Source organism: Schistocerca nitens, unplaced genomic scaffold, assembly GCF_023898315.1.
Source record: "Schistocerca nitens isolate TAMUIC-IGC-003100 unplaced genomic scaffold, iqSchNite1.1 HiC_scaffold_412, whole genome shotgun sequence".
Taxonomy (NCBI): domain Eukaryota; kingdom Metazoa; phylum Arthropoda; class Insecta; order Orthoptera; family Acrididae; genus Schistocerca; species Schistocerca nitens.
This window is the reverse complement of record NW_026045945.1, coordinates 158,727-177,617: the sequence shown is the minus strand read 5'-3', so window position 1 is coordinate 177,617 and position 18,891 is coordinate 158,727.

Sequence of the window (18,891 nt, the reverse complement as noted above, 5' to 3'; positions counted from 1 at the left end):
GCACCCATGCTAGTGCTATCCATGGTGTCTGAGGGACTGGCGAGATCGAGGTCCTCAGCAGACGTCAGAATCTCCACCTCGTCCTCAGACGCAGGGCTGGAAGGTTGCTATAGGGTGGGTGCCACCCCTAGTTCCTTGGGCTTAGAGCTGCTCTTCTTAGGTTTCTCACGCTGCTCGTTGGGTTTCATGGGCTGGGAGGCCTTCACTGATTCCGTCTCAGAGACTGAGGAGGATCGCAAAGCTGTACGATCAGCTGATTGTGGGCACTTACGCCACTGTTGGTCGTCAGCCTTCCCGCTGGTGGAAACCTGGGAAGGGAGGGTTCCAAGGGACCCCTTGCGAGCGTGAGAAGCCGAAGAAGTTGGACACTTCTCTGGCGTAGAAGCGGGGACGGACGTCCACGATGGGTGGGATGGTGTTGCTCCTGAGGTAGGTGGCGCAGGAGCAACCCAGTGGGTAGAGCCCCCCACTGGCAAGGGGGCAGGGGGAGTTGTACCACTCGTCGATCCGGCCGGAATTCGCGAAACTAATGGGGCTAGCACAGGAGTTGCAGCAGCGGCGTAGGAAGATGTCATTCTCACAGGATGTGATCTGTCCTATTTCCTTTTGGCCTCAGCGTAGGTCAGTCGGCCCAGGGTCTTATATTCCATGATTTTGCGCTCTTTCTGGAAGATTCTGCAGTCTGGCGAGCAAGGTGAATGGTGCTCCCTGCGGTTGACAGATAGGAGGCGGGGTACATGGACTACTGGGATGTGATGGGCGTCCGCAATCTCGACATGTGAGGCTGGAAGTGTAGCGGGAAGACATATGGCCGAACGTGCACCACTTTAAGCACCGCATCGGGGAAGGGATATAGGGCTTGACGTCACATCGGTAGACCATCACCTTGGCCTTTTCCGGACATTTATCACCCTCGAAGGCCAAGATGAAGGCACTGGTAGTAATCTAATTTTCCTTCGGACCGCGATGAACGCGCCGGACGAAATGTACACCTAAGCGCTCTAAATTGGCGCGCAGCTCGTCATCAGATTGCAAAAGAAGATCCCTATGGTAAATAACTCCCTGGACCATATTTAAACTCTTATGGGGTGTGATCGTAACGGCAACATTCCCCAACCTGTCACAAGCAAGTAACCGTCGTGACTAGGCAGAGGATGCCGTTCGTATCAGCACTGACCCAGAGCGCATTTTGGACTAGCCCTCCACGTCCCCAAACTTGTCCTCTAAATGCTCGACGAAGAACTGAGGCTTTGTGGAGAGGAAAGACTCCCCATCAGCTCTCGTACAAACTAAGAATTGGGGGCGAATAACTGCTACTGCCATCCTGAGACATTTCTCCCACGGTGTTGCCAGGGAGGGGAACGTTTTCGGATCGTACTTCTGAGCATTAAATTGAGCCCCAGAACGCCTAGAGACTGCTGACTGCTGGCGGCTGGCCACCAGCGAGAGACGATGTACCACGCTTCATTGCGGGTCATCCGCCCTGATGCCACCTACTCCGACCAAGGGCCCTCCCCACGGGCGCCACCCAGCCGCAGCAAGAGCCACCTGGCAGGATGGCCGTTGCCGAAAGTCCCGATACCCCAGGAGGATAGGCACCTACTCCTTGGCATACGTGGGGATTTAATAGCGCAGGCCTAAGTAGAGCGATCCCTGTGTTGTCAGGGGGCTACAAACAGGGGTACATGGCTGCCCCACCACAACGGACTGGCTACCGTGCTGGATGTTAGGTAACATGTGGTCCATGGTCACCGTCAGTGCAGAAAGAGGCACCACACAGTGCAAGGTGTAAACTGCACGCAGGAACGTAGTCATGCCCAAGAGATGGAGAGCGGACAGGACTGCAATTCAACGACGAAGAAGATGGCGAAAGGTCTGATCGCAAGATGGACACAATGCACTAAGTAAGGCGTCCTTCCCCAATCGGCTCGCTCTTCGGAAAATTTTCAGAGATTGTGGTCAAACCCAACAGAGGACCATCACGTAAGGCCTAAAAGTTTGAGACTCCTTTTAGTCGCCTCTTACGACAGGCAGGAATACCGCGGGCCTATTCTAACCCCCGAACCCGCAGGGGGGGGGCTCTTCATGGTGGAGAACTGAGTCGGCACTTCAAAATCGAAAACAAATTACGGTGATGAGAGAACAATAAGGAAGAGTTGTCAGCGGAAAGATGAGAATGTGAGTGTCAATGTGGGTGTTTAGAGATTCTCAGTGGCGAGGTTGGGAACACCCTTACAAGTAGTAAGGCAGCCAGATGTGGTTAAAATGTTACCACACACCGAAGAGTAAACCGTCCCCGTCCCCCTCTCTCTGTCTCCGTCTCTCTCTGTCTCCACTCGTGCTGATCCACACACGCCATAGAAGAAAGCTATACTTGGGACAAAATATTCAGCAAAACGACAGACTACCTAGATTAACGGTACAGGAAAATGTGACTTGGTGACCATTTACAAAAGACAGGTAAGCCAGTCACCCTGTTAACATAGAAAGAAAGTCTCCCAATAATTTTACGAAACACGCTGGACATGTTACAAAACCCGCATGGTGTGGAGTGCCGTATCTAATCGTGACCTAATGCCAAAATGTATCACGTATTTATTCGAGACTGGTAAGAGCCAAGGTTTTCCCTCCAGCGTTAAAAACAATTTAGGTATGCTAGCTACATTTTTAAATAGCAATTAGCGCTGCAAAATGCAGCACAAGTGAAGTGGCTGGTAGCAACGTTTTCCATTGCAAAGTTTGAAATGTATGTACAGCGCTGTAGTTTGAACAATCACAGTAGCTAGAGCAGTAACTAACAGAAAACCATGCAATGTGAACTGTAAAAGGTGGACCTTTTTTTTTTTGCCGGATGGTCCCTCAAATGACGTACTTCATTGGGAAACGTGAGTGAATCCGAAAATTGTGGTTTTTTTATGCGAAAATTAAAAGCTCTTTTGCGAAACTAACTACACAGGTGGATGTAGCTTAGCTTCTTATACGTTACAGGTTTTTCCAGGTGAATCTGATGACTTTAAATTTCCCTCCGGGGTATGACTAAAGTTTTATGAAGCAACCGCATGCTTATGTTGCGCCGAATGATTTAGTAGACATACAGATCGGTGTTGTATCGCGACATTTTATTGTCAACCAATTATGTCGGTTCCATTAGGTTTTTGTGTATTCCGCCGATGCGGGTTGTGTACGCATTCTCTACCGCAGTTTTACTGCCTCAGTGTGAACAACGCCTTCAGGCTCAAATAGGTTAGTATTGATTTTCCAAGTTTACTGTAATGGATGCACAATGGAGTGGGGTACAAAATCGAGTAGAGCTGTAGGGGAATTAGTAAGGTTCGTCTACGTGAACACTATGTGCACGAATTCCCTACGACCTTACCCTTAAGTAAATGCTAACAATGGAAACTACTTTTCGCAACCCTCACAATTTAGTTGGTAGGTGGCCCAGTGAACAGCTCGTCAAAAACGGAACAGAACTAGTATGAAAACCAGAGGGTGCTCTGACCTAAAAAAAGTGGCGGAACAGAAACAGTGAATAGTCCAAGCTCAGGATGTGCAACAGCGCGAATCTCAAGAGCTACAGCGTTGACAAAATTGTGAACTGTCCCTCCGATCATATAAGTGTCTGTTCCCCCGACAGTGAAGAATCAGAGGTGGAATCTGTTGCAACGTAGCTGTCGAACAGGAATTAAACAATACTTCCACTGTCCCGAAGGTGATCACAAAGCTTTTCCCCTTAGTGTTGTAAGTGCTGATGTGTGAACAAATTAGGAGCCAACTTTTATTCAAATAAATTGAACTAATTTTAAATTATCCTTTCCCCCTCCAACTTCACTAAGGTGCTACTGGCGAACATCTTTCAACCCAGCTTCAGTACAAATGTCCCAATGAATACTGCCTGCAACACCTACGAGCAACTACAAATACATTGATTATTTTAGACAGTACCTGCACAATGACGTATTCCAACTAATTGCTGAGAAAACCTGTCTAACGTACACTAAAGTGAATGGAAGACCTTCGGGCTTAGATTTCATGTTTATTTTCGCATGCCTCGTCGTGAGCTGCTTACACTATCCTGTTATCTGTATGTATTGAGATAACAGATGGAGAATACCTGTCGTAAGTGATAACATGGCTACGAACAGATTCTTTGTAATGATGACCATTTTGAAAGCTGTGTTTGATGATGTCTAAAAACGAAGAAAAATAGACAGGCTATGGAAATTGCGCCAATTGATCACAGAAATTAGAGAAGTTAGTTTGGAGTAAGGAAAAAAGGCAGATGTGTCAGCAAGTGAGATGGTATGTTCTTGCAAATCACAATGGACTTGTGACAGACGTTACGTTTTATCAGAGGGAAACCACATACCGTGACTAATCAAGGATTTGGCTTAGGTGAAACGGCTGTAATCCAACTGATCGAAAGTGTTACCCCTGGACATACAATCTCTCGTGAGATTTTCTGCAGTCTGAAGCTGGTATGTGAGCTTCTGAATAGAGGTTTCACTTCATCAGGTACTATCCAGAAAAACAGAATACCCAAGGATGCAAGACTCTAAACCGACAAGGAACTTACTATTGCAGGCTGAGGGTCATCACATATGCCTGTCCATTATGACTGAAATGTGTATAATTAAATGCATGCATAGAAAGAGCAATGATTGTATCATCTGCCCATGGTATCAACCCATCAGACAAGTGCCTACGGTTCAGAAAAAAGGATAACACTCAGACTGAAGTCACCAGACCAATGGCCATCCAATCATAGAGTGCTATAATATGTGGGGGTGGGAGGCGAGGGGGGGGGGGGGGGGGAGTGGATCTTGGAAATATGGAGGTCAATCCCGAGAGGGGACCAACATATGTAGGCCGAATCGTTCGCAGCATAGAACAGTAATCCTGCAAGTTTACTAACTTATAGACGGATTCTTATGACCACTCATTAAACAGTTAATTACAGCGAGTGCCAGATCAAACAACTTCATAAATGAAAATTTAAAGCAAAATAGTTTTAACGACACTTTTCCTGTCAGTGCGTAACACACGTTTCGTCGTCTGTACAACGATGTTAATTCTTTTAGAAGTGAAGAGTCTAGCCAAAGCCTCCAAATAAGGATGAAAAAGTAGTGACTCAAGGTAAGTTGAAAGAACCGCCAGCAGAATGTGTCCTGGCTACGAAGGAGACATTTTCTCTATCCTCATTCTCTGAAGAGTCACTCCTGTACATAACGAGAAGCTGTAGTGCCATCTGACGGCAGTCAGTATGGAGCTCTTACACTGAGGAGGAATAAGCGTTCAGATGGGAGAGAGATGTTGCTGTTGCTCGTTTCAGTGTTGAACAACCAGAAACTTTCATCAGAGGTAGAGGTCGTTTGGTAGCTCCATGGTTTCTTGACGATGCTCTGTCTGGAAGAGTTTGTTTTTCAGCCTTCCAGGTGAAACAAGCAAAAACAGAGTTTGTGGTAGTAGAGAGTGGGCTATACTATATATATTCTCAGATCCATTATTTGTAAATTAAGAGGTTACTTGCTGAAATTAACGCACCATAGTAAGAACAACTCCTCTGTCCTATCCCGCTGTAGTGAAATTTTATATAGTCAAAGAGTAAATGAAGTCAGCTGATTTGTGTCAGCTGTCAGGTGCCTCAGCTCCAGAGATCGTGTTCTCCATACAACGGAGGGACATGAATCGAAGAATTATTCTTAGAAATGCATATAGCTAACATGGTGATGTAAAACTAATTACGTAATTGTTACAGGTTCAGTATTCAAGCTTTTTAAGCGGTATAGAATACAGCCATTAATGAAGAGAGGCCTACAGGTACAAATTTGATTACTAACTTGTTGTAACAGTTTTTTTAATGTAGACATATCTACAGCATTAAGCCAAATAGTGCACTCCCGCTGAACATCCGCCTTCTGGAGTAGGGAGGCGCTGCACAAATGCGAACTAACTGGAAGCGAGAATAGAAAATACTTGAAACTCACCCATTAGAAGATGGTGAGGAGACAATGCTGGCAGGCGGCAGGCAGAACTTACGCCACAGGACAGGCTGTGGGTCCTCAACTTCATTGTCGTAAAAAGGTCAGTGAGTTTCCTCCCTACGTCTAAGGGACCGGTGCAGAATCTCCGTTGTGTAGTGTTTTATAAAGAGTTCACAATTTCTTTATTTGAGAGGAAAATTTGTTAGGTCGAGATAATTAAATGACAACATCGACGCAGGTTTCCGTGGTCACTCATTAACAGGGTGACCTCGTTTTAGTAGTAGTGAATCGCCAATGCTAGTATGCATAAAAATCCTCCAATCAATCGTCATCTGACTTCGTGAATCATGAAAACCTAATGAAGGTCGGTTTTCTGATCATACAAATTCTGACATACGCAGCTATAATGATGGCCGATCAATCTGATCTGCGTATCGAAACTTCCATGTCGACTCGCCTTACGAATTGTAAAACCAAAACTGGATTAGGGAAAGGAAATTAAAAATGTTAGTAAACATTGTTCCATTTTAATGTGTAAATTGTCATAAAAAATACAAGAATAAGGAACAGGGCACCTCATTACGTTAGGTGTCAATGGAGGGGGTGGGAGGGGAAGGGGATGAGAGGTGGAGGGGGAGGGGGGAGGAGGGGGAGGGGGAGGGAGAGAGAGAGAGAGAGAGAGAGAGAGAGAGAGAGAGAGAGAGAGAGAGAGACTGAAGGATACGAAAGCTCTCACTAAGGAAATTAATGTTTGTTTCCAAGGTTACAACGTAGCGTTATTCCATATCCTGAATGATCGATAGTTGAGTAAATCTTGAAGAAAGAGGTATTACAGATGCGTGTCGCTGGTCACCTTTGTCATCATTGATAGTCGGACAAGGCGCTCATTTAGGATGCATTTGTCTCGCCCCATCCCTTCGGGTGGGGATGCGCTGCGCTGCGCTCACACCTGGCCGGAAGGGCGGTATGTAGGTGGGGCGTACCGACAGTACCATCGAGTCACTCGCGACCAGCACTTACTTCAATACTCCCGCTGCCGATTTGGGTTTTACTGCAGGGGTCGCCCGAGTAAATTTGTTGCCACACTGGCAAGACTTGGGCCCCTGCAGCCACGTGACTGTATCCATAGCCTGCAATGATTGGAGGGGTGTCAAGTGGTCTCCGCGTTGGTCCCATCATCTGGCTTAATAACAATCCGGTTTGAGAGACCTGAGTTTCTCCTGGCGTATACAACTTTCAAATAATGCCTTTTTACCTTACGTAGGAAACACGTCCAATAAGATCGGTCGTATTTTACGGAAATACGATATGAAATGTGTTTTCCGACCTCCATCTAAAATTAGAGCACTTTTGAGTTCCGTTAAGGATGATCTTGGATTGCGTAAGGCGGGTGTATATCGTATTCCCTGTAGCTGCGGTATGGCATATATTGGTCAAACTATCAGGACCGTGGAGGACAGATGTACTGAGCATAAACGGCACACACGATTACAGCAGCCAAATAGATCTGCTATTGCCGAACATTGCTTGGATACTGGTCACCCCATGTTATATAATAACACCGAGATATTGGCATGCACGTCCAGCTATTGGGACAGTGTCATTAGGGAGGCAGTTGAGATTAAACTAGCGAGCAACCTCGTTAACAGGGATGGAGGTTTCTGTTTAAACTCTGTTTGGAATCCGGCTCTCTCCCTTGTCAAAAAACAGAGGAACAGAGTCAATGCTGCCTCACCTGTGAATTCATAGTCTCACTATCGATAGCTCTGACTTTGGTCATCTTTGGTGGCACTAGTGTTCAGTGTGTGTGTTATCTTTCCTGCTTCTGTCGCAGAACCGAGGTATTAAATTTGCATGTACGCCGCCTGTCCGTTGCAGTTTGCCTTGAAAATGGCGGGGTGTTCTCCCGCCGAAATATCGGCGGTCGCTGAAAGTGTTACCTGGCTGAATTCCCGGAAGTTATTTGAATCCGGTTTGAGTTGGTATGTATCTACTTCAGTTTCTGTGTTTTGCAAGGCTTTGCATAAGAACCTATTGGGTGTCGCAGGGCACCGTTTTCATTCTTTTGCTGATTAGCTATGAAGGTTATTTCTGCGTACATCCGGACTGAAATTTGTGAGCATAACATATCTTACAGCGTCTCAATCGCCGTTTTTCAGTGGGCACAAGTCTTGTTGGAGGACTGTGTTTTTCTCCGTCGGCCAGCTGATTACTTCGTTATTTTATGACGCCCTTTCATTGTTTGATGAACGTCAGTTCTTGTCATTCCATATTTTGGTACCCTTCCCTTATGTTATTAATATTTAATAGGGTATGAGGCCGTAATTTGTGTATTTGGTACCTTATACTGTATTTGCGTATGACTCGGGACTTTTCTAGACGGGAGTTAGTAACCGTTTCTCGAGTATTAAGAGACATAATATTTAAAGTAAATGCATTAAAGGCATTCATTCTGCAATGTGGACCCAACTGGTCAAGCTACGACTGAGAAGATCCCTTCTGTGTGTTATTTGATTAATTTTTTCGTTTCCTTTTGTGTAATTATCTCTCAACCCCGAAACACCACTCCAAATTTAGTTCAGCTATGTTGGTAGCAGTGGGTAAGCAAGATAGTGGTAGGGACCTGCGCACCTCTGGGTGACGGGCTCCAGCACGTTTCCACAGGTGTTGCAATTGAGGCAGCAATGATTAGTGCAACAGCGATGGCAATGTAGACAGACCTGTCAACAGGTGGATGTGAAATAGGACCCCACTGCACTGTTGCCACGGAGTTGTGACCTGGATCTGTGGCACAAATGACAAAAAAGGAAACAGTGTTTGTGAAAACCATGGATGCCACGTTCCTGTCTTCGCTTCTTGTGCGATTTCTGACGCCACGATTCAACGTCCTGGCGTGCACACTAGTGGAACGGAGCCTCCTGAGGTGTCACGCCTTTGACGAGAAGGAAAGACATTGACGGATCATTCGTTAGCCACCGATCCGACTGTTTTGTACAAAGGTGAGGTTCCAGAGGAACACTGTACTACCAACAATGACGATTTTAAATGCGTTTATTACTGTTGCACTAGTTGCAGTGACTGTGCCAACAGATGCCTCGTTTCTGAAAGAACTAACTCACAGAGTAAGATCAAAGTCCTGCAAGACCAAATAATGTTCTTGACGGATCGTTATGAGTACTTCCTGAAACACTTTATGTCCCTTAAATGATAATCTAAAGCAAAATAGTAGTAACGAAAATTTTCTCTTCTGTACGCAACACACACGTACCCCATTTAGTGCTAAGATTTTGATTCTCTTCATGGTGGAGAACGGAATCAGCACTTCCAAATCGGAAAGAAAATACGGTAATGAGAGAACAATAAAGAAGAGTTGTGAACGGAGAGATGAGAATGTGAGTGTCAATTAGGGTAGTTTACATATTCTCTGTGGCAAGGTTGTGAAGTCCCTTACAAATAGTAAGGCAGCCAGATGTGGCGAAAATGGTTAATAATGTTATCACACAGTGAAGAGTAAACATACAAAATGGCTTTCACGCTCTCGCTCACCACTCGTGCTGATCGACACACGCCGTAGGAGAAGGAAGCTATACTTGGGACAAAATTTTAAGTAAAACGACAGACGAGCTACAATAACGGTATAGGAAAATGTGACCAGGAGACCATTTACAAAAGACAGGTAGGCCAGTCACCTTGTTAACATACAGGGAACGTCTCCCAATAATTTTACGAAACACGTTGGAAGTGTTATGACACCCGCACGGTGTGGAGTGTCATATCTAATCGCGGTCTAATGCCAAAATGTATCACGTATTTATTCGAGACTGGTAAGAGCTACAGTTTCCGGTCCAGCGTTAAAAACTATTTAGGTATGCTAGCTACATGTTTTAAATAGCAATAAGCGCTGCAAAATGCGGCACAAGTGAAGTGGCTGGTAGCAACGTTCTCCATTGCAAAATGTGGAATGTATGTACAGCGCTGTAGTTCGAACCATTACTGTAGCTAGAGCAGTAACTAACAGATAACCAGGCAATGTGAACTGTAAAAGGTGGAATTATGTTTTATATTTTTTGCAGCATCGTCTCCTCAAAATGAGATACTTTAGTGGGAAACCTGAGTGAATCCGAAAATAGTGGTTATTTTTTTTATGCGAAAATTAAAAGCTCTTCTGCCAAACTATCTACACAGGTGGATGTAGCTTAGCTTCTTATACGTTACAGTATTTTCGAGGCAAATCGGATGACTTGAAATTTCCCTCCAGGGAATGGCGGAAGTTGTATGACGCAAACGGATGCTTATGTTGCGTCGAATGATCTGGCAGACATACAGATCGGTGTTGTATCGCGACGTTCTATTGTGAACCAATTGCGTCGCTTCCATTATGTTTGTGTGCGCGCGTGCGCACTGACTGTGTGAACCACGCCTTCAGGCCCCAATATTTAAGTACTGGAGTTTCCTAGTTTACTGTAATGGACGCACAATGGCGGGGGGTACAAAATCGAGTAGAGCTGTAGGGAAATTACTAAAGGTCGTCTACGGGGAACCCTATATGCACGAATTCTCTACAACCTTACCCTTCAGTAACTGCTAACAAGTGAAACTACTTTCCGGAACCCTCACAATTTAGTTGGTAGATGGCCCAGTCAACAGCTCGCCAAAAACCAATCGCAAGACAAGCATGATAACCAGAAGGTGCTCTGACAACAAAAGAAAAAAAAAGAGGCAGATCAGAAACAGTGAATAGTCCAAGCTCAGGATGAGCATCATAGCGCGAATCTGAAGAGCTACGGCGTTTGAAGTTATGAACTGTCCCTCAGATCATTGACGAGTGTGTTACCGTGACAGTGAAGAATCAGAGGAGGAATGTGTTTTAACGAATCTGTAGAACAGGAATAAACAATACTTTCACTGTCCCGACGTATGCGCAAAGGTTTTCCTCTTCCTGTTGTAAGTGCTCATGTATGAACAGATTAGGAGCCAACTTTTACTCAAATCAATTGAATTAATTTTAAATTATATGTTCCTCCTTCGACTGCATTGAGGAGCTACTGACGAATATCTTTCAACCCCGCTTCAATAACAATTTCCCAGTCAATTATGACTGCAACACCCACTAGCAACTACAAATACGTTGATTATTTTAAACACTACCTACACGATGACATATTCGAACCAATAGCCGAGAGAACCTGTCAAACGTACGCTAAAATCAACGGAATGCCTTCGGGTTCAGATTTAACAACTGAAAATGTTTATTGGTGTATGCCTGGTGGTGAGCTGCTTACACTATCCTATTATCCGTATGTATTGAGGTAACAGACGGAGAATACCTGTGGTAAGTGATAACACGACTATGAACAGATTCTTCGTAATTAGGACTGGTTTGAAATCTGTATTTGATGATGTCTAAAAAGGAAGCAAAAATAGACGAGCTATGGCAATTACGCCAATTGATCACAAAAATTAAAGAAGTTTGTTTGAAGTAAGAAAAATGGCAGATGTGTCAGCAGGTGAGATGGTGTGTTCTTGCAAATCCCAATGTACTTGCGACAGACTTGGGTAGACAGAAGCTTCCGATCTCACGCGTCGGCTTTGACCCGTGACGTAAGGGTGTTGTGTGTTGTGTGTTACGTCATGACGGCGCGGAGTTTGGTTTGTGAGTGTGGCGTGTTTGTAGATGTCGTCGTGTTGTGGTTTGTTGTGCCCTCTTTTTTTGTTTTGATTTTAGGGTGCAAAACTGCTATGGTCATTAGCACCCGGTCCGTGACTTAGGAAACAGTAAAAAACCGAAAACGCAAACCAGCAGCAATGGGAACGAAAGTCAAAAAATTGGAGAAACTAAAAGCAGAAGGAAGGCTTAAAAATCCACTACAGAAATGGGTTGGTTGTCCCCAAAAAAAGCTTCAAGTGACTGACGTCATTTCACCGGCACTAATAAACTCGAGAACGCGATCGGCCGAGCGCGTGTCATCGGCTAAAATTAACGATATATCACGCGACAGCTGTAGACGGGCGCGTAACGGAGTTAAATAGGGGCACTCAATTAAAAGGTGTCTTACCGTCCACAGCTGACAGCAGTGGGGACAGAGTGGGGGAGGATCGCCGCTTAAAAGATGTCGATGGCTAAAAAGACAGTGCCCTATCCGGAGTCTAGCTAAAATCACCTCCTCCCGACGACGCGTTCGGGAGGAAGAGGTCCAAGCGCAAGGAAGGGCTTTCACTTCCCGCAATTTATTATGGGGAAGTGTTGACCAATGCGCATGCCATAAATGAGCAACTTTGCGACATAAACCGCTCCGTAGATCGGTGAAGGGAAGCGACTGAATAGCTGGCCGAGGAAGAGAGACTGCAGCCTTGGCCGCTATATCGGCCGCCTCATTCCCACAGATACTAGCGTGTCCCGGGAGCCAGAGGAACGCCACCGAGACGCCCCCCAGGTGGAGCAAGCGCAGAGAGTCCTGAATCCGGTGGACCAGAGGGTGAACACGGTAAAGAGCTTGGAGACTGAGGAGAGAGCTGAGAGAATCGGAGCAGATAACGTACTGTATCCGCCGATGGCGGCGGATGTAGTGGACAGCCTGGAGAACAGCGTAAAGCTCCGCAGTATACACCGAACACTGGTCAGGAAGCCGAAATTGATTTGGGGTGTCGCCAACAATATAGGCACTCCCTACACCTAACGATGTTTTCGAGCCGTCGGTGTAAATAAATGTGGCGTCCGTCATTTGTGCACATAGAGCAGCAAATTCTCGACGATAAACAAGTGTAGGGGTACCATCCTTGGGAAATCGACAAAGGTCACGGAGCAGGCAGATCCGGGGACGGAGCCAAGGCGGTGCTGTACCCAAAGTTGTCAAGAAGTTTTTAGGGAAGCGGAAGGAAAGAGAATGGAGCAGTTGACGAAAGGGGACTCCCGGTGGTAGTAGGGAGAAGGGGCGGCCTGCATACCCTACATCAAAGGAGGCGTCGAAAAATATGTAATGGGCTGGATTAGCAGGCATGGAATGCAGATGGCTAGCATAAAGACTCAGAAGGACTGCTCGCCGATTGGACAGCGGAGTTTCAGCAACAGCAGAAAGGCATTCCACACGGCTGGTGTAAAAAGCTCCAGATATTGAACGTAATCCACGGTGGTGGAGAGAGTCGAGACGCCGAAGAATAGACTGCCGAGCAGAGGAGTAGACTATGCTTCCATAGTCCAATTTCGAACGCACTAAGCCGCGATAGAGGCGGAGAAGGACCACTCGGTCCGCTCCCCAGGAGGTTCCATTCAGGAAACGGAGGGTGTTGAGGGATCGCAGACAGCGAGCCGAAAGACAAGAAACGTGGGAGGACCAGCACAACATAAGACCCAAGAATTTAGCGACGTCCGAAAACGGATGGTTGGCAGGTCCTAGATGTAAGGAGGGTGGAAGAAACTCCTTACGTCGCCAAAAATTAACACAAACGGTCTTACTGGCAGAAAAACGGAAGCCGGTTTCGATGCTCCAAGAGTGGAGGCGATCGAGACATCCTTGAAGACGTCGTTCAAGAAGGCTGGTCCGTTGAGAGCTGTAGTAGATCGCAAAATCATCCACAAAGAGGCAGCCCGAGACATCAGGAAGGAGATAATCCATAATTGGATTTATAGCGATGGCAAACAGTACAACACTCAGCATGGAGCCCTGGGGTACCCCGTTTTCTTGGGAGAAAGTACGGGAGAGAGTTGTGTTCACCCGCACTAACTGTGCGCTCTGCTATAAATCCGCAAAGAAAAAGGGGCAGCCGACCTCGAAAGCCCCAAGAGAACAGTGTGCGGAGGATGCCTGTCCTCCAACAGGTATCGTATGCGCTCTCCAGATCAAAAATATTGCTACTGTTTGGTGTTTCCGGAGAAAATTGTTGATGATACAAGTGGAGAGAGCAACAAGATGGTCAACTGAAGAACGATGCTTTCGGAATCCGCATTGGGCAGGTGTTAAAAGACTGCGGGACTCCAGCCACCAAGCTAAACAACAATTCACCATACGCTCCAAAACCTTACTTACAGTACTCGTGAGAGAAATGGGGCGATAGCTAGAGGGCAGACGTTTGTCCTTTCCAGGTTTCGGAACAGGAACGACGATAGCTTCCCGCCATCGTCTGGGAAAATTACTGTCGGTCCAAATTCGATTATAAAGGCGAAGGAGGTAACGCAGACTATGGGTTGATAAATGCAACAACATTTGGACATGGATACCATCCGGTCCTGGGGGCGGAGGAGCGAGAAGAAGAGAGTGCATGTTGGAGTTCCCGCATGGAGAAAACAGTATTGTAGCTTTCGCGATTTTGAGAGGAGAAAGCAAGAGGTCGCACTTCCGCTGCACGTTTCTTCGGGAGAAACGCTGGCGGGTAATTTGAAGAGCTCGAAATCTCAGCAAAGTGCTGACCCAATGAGTTAGAAATTGCGACGGGGACCACTAATGTATCATGCGCGACAGTGAGCCCAGAGACCGTGGAGAAACTAGGCCAGCCTGAGAACCGTCGAAGCCGACTCCAAACTTCCGAGGAGGAAGTGAAGGTGTTAAATGAGCTAATAAAGAATTTCCAGCTTGCCTTCTTGCTATCGCGGATGACGCGACGGCATCGCGCACGGAACTGCTTATAGCGGATACAGTTGGCCAAAGTAGGATGGTGGCGGAAAACGCGAAGAGCACGTCGCCGCTCACGTACTGCGTCACGGCACGCCTCGTTCCACCAAGGAACTGGGGGGCGCCGGGGCAATTCGGAGGTGCGTGATATTGAACGTTCCGCAGCCGTAAGAATAAGTGTGTGTGTGTGTGTGTGTGTGTGTGTGTGTGTGTGTGTGTGTGTGTTTGAGGTTTACGGGCGCTAAACAGCGGGGTCATCAGCGCCCAAACGCATAAAAACAGGAACACATGCAGTGGAGGGACTAAGACGGACAGCGAACAAGGAGTACGGCTAAAAGAGACAGACCTGACGCAGTTTCACATCCTCACATACAGAGGCAAAACAAGAGGAGAAGGAACACACGAAAAAGGAAGGGAAACAAGGAAAAGAGAACAGAAACCGAAGGGAAACAAGGAGGTAATCGTGACTGGCTGACCTCTTACCTAAAACCTGGGTGAGCCAGTCACCCAGCAGTACATTAAAACCCTCTCCCTAAAATCCGAGGCAACAAATTGGACAGGACACAAAACCGTAAGACCTTAAATACAGTAGTCGCGTCATCTTGTAAAATAGAGGGCAAATCCGGTGGCAAAGAAACCACCGCCCTCTGGTCAGAGAATAAAGTCAAGTAAAATGTGGCGGACAGTAATCTGGACGCCACAAGCACTGCAGATTGGGGGGTCCTCCCGCCGGAGTAAAAAACCATGCGTTAAGGGACTGTGCCCGATGCGGAGGCGAGTGAGGAGAACCTCATCCCGCCTGCATGACTGGTAGGACGTACGCCAGGGCCGCGTGGTGGCTTTGATCAGACGCAGCTTATTTTCACCGACTGCCAGCCACTCCTCTTCCCACTGACGCAGAACGCGAAAACGCACGAGGGAGGTAACAGCATGGAGGCGGACGGCACATGCAACAACGTGAGGGAGGGAACACGCATCTTTGGCAGCCACATCCGCCAGTTCGTTGCCCCTAATACCCACGTGCCCCGGCACCCAGCAGAAGGAAACCACCTTCCCCTGCCGTTGCAGGTGGAGTAGGGCATCATGGATGTTCTGGACGACCGTATCCGCTGGGTACAAGTGTTGCATGGTCTGAAGGGCACTCAGGGAGTCAGAACAGATGAGGAACTTACGACTGGGAACACATCTCATCTGCTCCAATGCCCGCAGGATCGCAAACAATTCGGCATCAAAGATGGTAAACGCCGCAGGAAGCCGTAACTTGACGACTCGATCAGGGAAAACAACAGCACAACCAACAGAGTCCCCCTGTTTAGAGCCATCCGTAAAAACTGGTACATGGTCGGGATGCTGGTTTAAAATATCATAAAATAAGGAGGTAAAAACAAACGCAGGAGTGCAGCTCCTCCGGTACTCCGACAAGTCTAAAAGGACGCTGGGCCTCTGGAGCAACCAGGGAGGCAGGCGAGTAAAACCTTGTCGTTGGGGGGCCACACGCTCCACACCAAGGGACTCAAGCAAATGCTTGGCACGAATCCCAAATGGTCTCGTTGCCCTGGGACGACTGGAAAAGAGACGTTCCATAGGCGGTCGGGCAACGGTAGGGTACGCAGGGGAGGTAGGACAGGCAAGGAATTGACACACCCGTCGCACCATGAGGAGTTTCCGCCGGATGGCGAGCGGCGGTTCCCCTGCCTCAGCACACAGGCTGGGGATGGGACTGGTACGGAAGGCACCAGTGGCCAGCCTGATACCCTCATGGTGTACTGCGTCAAGGATCTTCAGATACGAAGGCCGTGCGGACCCATACACGGTGCAACCATACTCAAGACGCGATCGGACGAAAGCCCTATAAAACTGCAGCAGACACGCCCGATCTGCTCCCCAGGACCGATGGCTCCGACACTTCAAAATATTCAGCGCCTTCAGGGCCCGCACCTTGAGGTCTTTAAGGTGAGGCAACCACGACAACTTGGAATCAAAAGTGAGGCCCAGGAACCTCACAGTGTCTCTAAAAGGAAGAATGGTGTCCCTCAGACGCAATTCAGGGGAGGTAAAAAGACGTCGAGAACGATTAAAATGAACACACACACATTTGTCTGCAGAAAAGGTAAAACCCGTCTTCGCAGTCCATGCCTCTAATCGCTGTATCGTAAGCTGCAACTGCCGACTAGCAGTGACGAGACTGGAGGAAGAACAGAAAACAGCAAAATCGTCCACAAACAACGAGCATTGGGCAGGACTCCGGACAGTGGACGTGATACTGTTAATGGCGACGTCAAAGAGGGTGACACTTAAAACGCTTCCCTGAGGAACACCATTCTCCTGCACATACAAAGCAGATAGCACGTTACCAACCCTATATCGAAAGAGGCGGTGGGAAAGAAAGGACCGAATGAAGATGGGGAGACGGCCACGAAAGCCCCACTCATGGAGTTGATTAAGGATAAGGCGGCGCCAAGTAGTGTCATACGCCTTATGAATGTCAAAGAAGACACCTAGACAATGCTGGTTACGCAGGAAGGCCTGCTGGATGGCCGCCTCAAGCAGGGTCAAGTTGTCGATAGTGGAACGACATCTCCGAAAGCCACACTGAGACGGGCTAAGGAGCTGCCTGGTCTCGAGCCGCCAAACCAGGCGACGGTGTACCATGCGTTCCAACGTCTTCCCGACACAGCTCGTCAAAGCAATACTCCGATAACTACTGGAATGCGTTCGGTCCTTCCCCGGTTTGAGGAGGGGGATCAAAATCGCCTCTCTCCACGAGTCAGGGTACATGCCAGATAACCAAATCATATTAAAAAAATTCAGGAGAACTTCCTTGGAAGGCAGTAACAAGTGCTGCAGCATGCTGTACCGGATTTGATCGTGGCCAGGCGCAGTATCATGAGCCTCAGACAGCGCCGAATCCAGTTCCCACATTGTGAAGGGGCAGTTGTAGGGCTCAGAATTTGGAGACCGGAAGTCCAAGTGAGCCCTCTCGATGGCAGTGCGGTAGCAGCAGAAATCTGGATCACAGTGAATAGTGGCGGTAGATGCCGCAAAATGCATGGCCAGTGTCTGGGCAATGTCTCTCGGCGCTGTGAGAAGAGTTCCCTGATGCAGCAATGCCGTGACAGGTAGTTGGCTGCGTTTCCCGGAAATCCTCCTGATGGCTTCCCATACTTTTGTAGAACTAGTGGAGCGGGAGATGGAGTTCAGGAACGATTGCCATGACCGTCGTTTGCTCTCTTTAATCACTCGCCGCGCCTTGGCCCTTGCCACCCGAAAGGCCGCAAGATTGTCAGCGGAGGGACGGCACTTGAAGCGGCGCAAAGCTGCACGGCGGGCTCGGATAGCTGAGCGGCACTCAGTGGTCCACCAAGGGACAGGACGCCTCTTCGGATGTCCGGATGACCGTGGGATGGACAATTCAGCAGCATGGGAGATCACGGCTGTAACATGGTCTACCCATTCCTGGACGCTGGCACGGTGTTCCAAAACAGCCAGTTGGCTGAAAAGTGTCCAGTCAGCTCGGCAGAGGTGCCACCTGGGCGGCACTGGTAATACCACAGCCTCATCCAGGAGGCGGATCCAAAGGGGGAAGTGGTCACTAGAATGGAGGTCTGCAGCAACCTCCCACAGAGCAGAATCGGCGAGTGCTGGAGAGCAAAAGGGAAGGTCAATAGCTGATGACGACCCAGAAGCAGTACTGAAATGAGTGGGAGCACCAGAGTTCAGGATGCACAGTTCTTCAGACATCATGAGGTTTTCCAGAATGCGACCCCTGGGGCAAGTAGTCGAAGAGCCCCATAAGACATTATGAGCATTGAAGTCCCCCAGAAGAAGAAATGGACGGGGGAGTTGGCTAATAAGGTCTGTGAGAGCCTCAGAGTCTATCGCAACCTGAGGTGGTAAATAAAGGGAACAGACTGTGAGCCTCCGACCCACAAGAAGGTCAACTGCAACTGCTTGCAAGTCTGTAACGAGAGGGAGCTCAGATGAGGGGTGCATGTCACGGACAAAAACCGCAACACCACCTTTCGCCCTTTCCCCCGTCAGATCATCTTTCCGATATACGGTATAGCCCCGTAAAGAAGGAGCATCAGTGGCCCGAAAATGTGTCTCTTGGAGACATAAGCACAAAGGGCACTCTCGTACAAGGAGTTGTAATTCGGCTACATGCGTCCTGAACCCATTCAGGTTCCACTGTAATATGGGAGCCAGTGATCAGGGTGGTTGAACTTTTACCCTGCCTCTGTGTTTTGGAGGAGAGCCCGTACTGGCCGGAGATTTATTCCTGGGGCGAGAAGATCGCCCCC